Below are 6,000 nucleotides of genomic sequence, written 5' to 3' on the forward strand. Positions count from 1 at the left end.
AGGGGAATAATCACAAAGAAAAACAGCTTAATATTTTTATAAACAAATCCGTGAATTTGACTATCAAGTGGCTTTTATCTTTTTCTCCTTCAACTGTCTCCCTGAAACTACTTGCTTTTTTCAACTTTCATCTATGAGACCATCTCTAATGATCTGCCTCAATTTCCTACAAGTGTATTATTTTCCTTTCAGTCACATTCACATCCAAATGTGGGAAAGCTCTTGAAAGCAGAGACATAGTTAAAAAAATAAAAAATACCTATATATTTTAGCACTTTAGAACTTAAAAAGCAATATAAATTTGTAGCATTACTCTGAAATTTTGCATTACTTGAACAAATATCCTTTTTATCATCTGTTTAATTTTCTTTGAAAAGTTTTATAGCTATTACTCTCAGACCAATAGCATAAAAGTCAAAATAGAAGATTCTCTCTCTATGAATAAAGACAAGTAGCTGGAGCTAAAGTAAGAAAGCGCTGCCCTGTGATGGGAGCCCATCTGGATCCTGACATCTTCCAGCACAGCAAATGCTCACAGCCTTCCCTGTTGGTGCTGTATTCCTGTACCACACAGAGCTTTCAGCAATGCCATGGAGAGAAGCTATGGGGTAAACCATGGTCTTTCCCAAGAAAGAAATAAACAGAAAAGAAAATAACTGGTCAGGTGGAAAGTGATCCAAAAACACAATGAACATGCACAAAAAGAAGGAACAAAATTACATTCTGAAGGAAGAAAAAGCCCAAGCATGTAGAGAATGGCAAAAGGTGTGCAAATGCAGGTAATAACCCAAAAGAAAATGGGGACTGATGAAATGGTCTAGGCTCATTGTAGAGTAGTCTGAATCAAAATTAGGCATGAGAAATAATGCAGAAAGATCACACAGTGCTTTTCTCTGTTAATGTAAGACAAAATTAAAGAAAGCAAAGCATCCATGGGCAATCAAACCCACCTGGAAACAAGCTTCTTTTCAGACCACTCAAAATCAAAGGGTATTTAGCCCCAGTGCACACTGCTAAAACAATACCTATTAAAAACAAAAGGATGAAGACCGGTGCTGACAATGTTTAACATCACAGACAAGGAGCACAGTTGCTCACGGTAAGTGCTGCGTGTTTCAATTCCTAGGACTTTAAAACCAAATCTGTCTACCATACTTTAAATTTTCTAACTCTATCTTCAATTAGTGTACATTGCCGTTTGATTCACAATTAGAGGATGAGCCAGCACTTTTTGGCCAAGTGACATAAAATTCTGGAAATCTATGGGAATCTGCAAAGGTCGACAGAACTGAATACCTAAAATGGGAGCGTGAGGCACAGATACAATACAAAAAAGCTTAGGAATCCATTGCACAAACAGACATAACATTACAATTCCAAAACTGAAAAACAGAACCAGGACAACAGCTTCAAATGTAAACAATTATGGAATCACCCAAAACAAAGTTCACCACGTTCATGCGTTTGTTAAGGGAACCTGCATCCTTAGATTTAGATCCTGCAGCTATGCTGAGTGTATAGACAGAAAGAAAAGTCAAGAGGCCTGCAGCAGCACAATGGTGCTGCAGCTCTCTAGGAGAACCCTGCTGGAAGGAACATCGGGATCCCCCCAGACCCCAGATACGCTGCAGTCAGCAGGATGTCGCAGCCTGGGACACGTGGCGCCTTTTCCAAACAGCACCAGAGCCAGCGGCATTGCACCGCTTCCATCCTGCACAGCCAGCCCCACTCCCCTGCTCTGCTCTGCCCTAGCCTGCCCTCCCCATCACATCCCAGTTACACTTGGCCTCATCATTCTGCCCAGAGCAGAGTTTCCCTTTGGCTGGTGCTGTGGGGTGGCATCAGCTCTGAGTGTTCTGGTACAATACAGCAGGGAAAGGCACACAGGGAACCGCACAATGGGAGCGGCCGCGGCAGAGACATCTCTGGCATTTGCTCTGTGTTGTGAGTTACATAACACTGTGATACTCCGGAGTAGATGCCGCTTGATGACACAACTGATCTGCTGGCAATAGCTGCATGTTCCAGAACAAGGAGCACGTTGAAAAATCAGTGTTGTGCAGGTATACCTTTGTATCAGTCAAGAAGACAGGGCAACCTAGAAAACTGGTTAAGTATTGCAGCCCTATGTCATAAAAGTTTGTGGATAAATAACAAGATTAAGGATTCAGTCCTTAATTAAAAGGCAGGGATAACACATTACCAAGATGAAGAACACGTTTCCTTACTTTTCCTTGACAGCAAATTCAGCCCAGACTACTTCATGCTTGGTTGGAATCGAGAAAAACATAATTAAAGTTTTAATTAGAATTGATCGCAGTCCACACACCTGAAATGGATTGTGCTGTATGAACACTGTACTAGAAGATCTTTCAAGCAAACTGATGTTCTTAAATGAACTATGTTCTTTCAAAAGGAAAGGCATTCTGTCAAGTAATAGGGTACTAGTGAAAACTAATGACTCTGAAAATGTGTGACAGAAACAACTACGAGGAAGTACGCATGCTGAAAGGGACAGTGATTGTGTATTCTACAGAGACTGAGCTTCCACATACACTTATTTTTCTGTGTGATTATCTGTTGCACATCATATTCTGGTTATAAAATATGTCCATCTTTTTATTCTTTATAAAGAGATAGTGATACCTCTGAGATCTGAACTTTCCAGTATGTGAAGGAAGAGAATGTCTATCCAAAGCCACACTAATAACAAAACACTGCTAAAAATATATTGCCAGCAGAATTGTTGGGAGAAGTATCTGTATTGCTTAAACCCATCTGTTACAATAACATCTTCTGTACAAGAACACGGAATTTATTCATGTATTTGGCCTTTTGATAATTGGCTATGGGTTTAATGCCCAAGCAATCACGCTTCAATTTTCATGTAAAGGGCAGGTGTTTTCATCACCCTGTTATCTGCATGTTTGCTGGTCAGCCGAAAAGCCCGGCGGTGCAGGTAAACCCCCTCCCCGCCTTGCTGCACCGCTCCGGGTCGTGCGGGATTCGGGAGCGCGGTACCTGCGCGGCAGCGGGAACTCCGTCCGCTCCGGCTCCAGCTGCCTTCGCCCGAGGAAGGCGCAGAGCCCCGTCCCACCTCGAAAAGCCCCTGAACAGGCTCCTCCAGGGCCGGGGAAGCGGAGGGTCTGCAGTTGCGTAACATCAACCCCCCCTTCCCCTTCGCCTGTCCCTCCCAATCCCCGACGGTTCCTCCGCACGCCGGAGGCTTGCAGCAGCCAGCCCGGGATGGGGCAAGCCAGGGAGGTGCCGGGGGAACACCCAGCAGAGGAAAGGGGAAAGGCTCTTGGCATTGGGGACGGGATGCGAAGTTGGGGTGAGGGGAACCTTGCTAGTGGCTTCAGGCAGGAAGGGGACCGCCTGGCTGGGGCGGGAGGAGGGAGGCGTTCCCTTGTGGGGGCAGTGGGGAGACCGGGGGACTCCGGGGGGTGGGGACACCTCCGGGCGGGCGGGAAAAGCCTCGCACCGGGGGAGCCGGCGGCACGGGCACCGCTGCAGAGGGCAGCGAGCGGCGGGGACCGAGCTGTGCGGGAGGGCGGCAGCGCTGGGGTCCCTTCTGGCAGCGCCCCGCACGGCGCTGAGCCCCCTGTCCCGGCGCGGCACCACGGGCGCCGGGGAAGCGTCCCCGCCGCAGCGCTGAGCACCGCGCTCCCTCCGCACCCCGCGGCCAGGACCCGCTCCTTCCCGCCGGGAAGGAGGAGGAGGGCGAAGAAGCCCTCGGGGTACCGGCAGGCGTTCCTCCCCTCGCCCCACACAAGCAACGCGTCTCTCCGGGTGCGAGCAGCTTATTTCCAAGCGATGCTGGCGCGCAAAGTTGCGCCGGTTGGGCAGCCCCCGCCCGCGCTCCCTCCCTCCTTCCCTCCGCAGCCGCGCACGTCCCGGCCCCCGCAGAGCCCCCGCGCTCCGCTCCGCTCGGGTCAGCGCGGAAATCGCCTCCCTCGCTTTCCGCCCCGGCTGCTCACGATCTGTCTCAACCTGCTCCACCTTTTGTTTTGATCTTTGGAAATGAATTTCTCTCTCCTGCCGTCTCCTTTCCCTCCTCCTTCTCACGCCTTCGTGTGGGAGATGCCCAGGATCGCACACCAGCTTTTGTTATCTCCTCCCACCTCCATCTTCACTCCGATTGATGCCCTAGTAAATAGCAGGAGCGCGGCACCTCCGCCCCACACCTACCCCGCTACCACCTGCAAACACCTCGCCTGTTAAATAAATTAAACGATAAAATAAAAACATCCCTTACAGATACTATGAAAAGCGATACAGCGATCGCATGGATCGGGAGCACTTTTGCCTCCCTCGTGGTGTGATGACCTTGTGAGGGCTGCTCTGGCGCTTGGTTTCGCACGGTCTTTTTTTCCCTTTTTTTTTTCTTCCTTTCCCTACTGGAAAAAAAAAAATCACGCCCTTTTCGCTATCCCTTTTCAAACGAACACGAGCGCCAGACTCCCTCTTCCACCAAAGCGTTTCCAACCGCAAATTGTTACGCGACAGCTCAGCTGTTCCTTTGGATGCTGTCGGTGCTCAAATCCGGATCGGTGGGGGATTCGGTCCAATCTCTCCACAGTTGACGGCAAATCGCCGCGGGTACGATTTCCCTCCATCTCGCCAGCGGAACAACTCCCGCACACCGACCGCGCACACCAACTTTCCCGGTGAGGATGATCTCCGACCGCCGAGCAGCGCCGAGGCCGCGCAGCCCACGCCTCAGCCCCGCCGCGCCTCCATCCCGCCGCCTTCCCGGGAGGAAAAGCCCCGCGCGGGGCAGCCCGGCAGCCGGTTCTCGCCCGCACCTCGCGGGTGCGGAGCCCGGATCCCCCCCTTTCCCCCTGCGGGCCCTCCCCGCACTTACTGCGGGCGGGGGTCTGTCCGCGGTGCGGAGGAGGGCGCAGGGCCCGGGGTCCCGCGCGCTGCTGGGGCCGGAGGGACACGCGGCGCCGCCTCGGTGCGCGCCCGCCGCCGCTCGCGCCGCAGCTCCTGTGCGCGCCCCCGCTCCGCCCCGCGCGCCGCCCGCCGCCACCCCGCACTGCAGGACCGCCGCCCCGCGCGCCGCCCCGCGCTCCGAGCATGCGCGCGGGGCCGGGCGGCGCGGGCGGGAGCGGGGAAGCCCCGGGGCGGGCGGGAGCGGGGCCCGGACCCGAGTGGGGCGCGGGCTGAGGGGCACGGCCCGGCGGGGTCGGCGCCGGCACCGCGGCCCGCTCGGCCCCGTGGCCCCGGAGTCACTCACGGCCGAGCGCAGGCTCCCTGTGCCTGGCGTCGTCCGTGCCTTGCCCGCGGGCTGTGCCTCGCTCGGCGGCTCCTTCGCTCCACGCGTGGAACCGCGGTGCGCCCGGCGTGCGGGAACAGCGCGGGCGGCGCGGGGTGATCGCAGAATCACAGAATCAATTAGGTCGGAAAAGACCTCTGAGATCATCGAGTCCAACCGGTGACCAAACATCACCTTGTCAACCAGACCATGGCACCGAGTGGCACGTCCTGTCTTTAACACCTCCAGGGATGGTGATTCCACCGCCTCCCTGGGCAGCCCATTCTGTTATCTAATCACCCTTTCTGTGAAGATTTTCTTCCTAATGTCCAACCTAAACATCCCCTGGCACAGCTCAACGCTATGTCGTCACACAGGCGGTTGCCTGGGAGCAGAAGCCGATCCCCATCTGGTTCCCATCGTGTGCAAGGTGAGGGCAGCGCTGTCCCGCGCCCCGAGCCGCCTGTCGCTGTCGCACGTGTGTGTAGGCGTCACCTCCCATCGCAAGCCACGCTTACACCTCTTGTCCACAAGCTTCTTATACTGTCATGGAAGTTGATGTTATATAGCATAGCTTTAAAACATCATTCAACCCCTGAAATGTGAAATTCATCTGGTCCTGCCCTTCAGGATAAAGGCCAACTGAGGCTGCCCTGCCCTCGCTTTTGTCGCTGTCACTGTAGCAGTTTCTTTGGGGGTAGGAGTAAACCATCAGGGCTCCTTCACAAGACACTGCACAG

The 6,000-nt window shown here is 53.5% G+C and overlaps 1 protein-coding gene across 1 annotated transcript in view; it reads right to left on the reverse strand.

Moving 5' to 3' along the window:
* Positions 1-5,045, reverse strand: part of VSNL1 (visinin like 1) — an 85,701-nt gene extending 80,656 nt beyond the window's left edge. Inside the window, exon 1 of the mRNA XM_030944594.1 lies at positions 4,868-5,045. The gene's annotated coding sequence lies outside the window, so the exon portion shown is untranslated. The remainder of the gene's footprint in view (positions 1-4,867) is intronic.
* Between the last annotated feature and the right edge of the window lie 955 nt (positions 5,046-6,000).

This window comes from Camarhynchus parvulus, chromosome 3 (genome assembly GCF_901933205.1).
Source record: "Camarhynchus parvulus chromosome 3, STF_HiC, whole genome shotgun sequence".
Taxonomy (NCBI): Eukaryota; Metazoa; Chordata; class Aves; order Passeriformes; family Thraupidae; genus Camarhynchus; species Camarhynchus parvulus.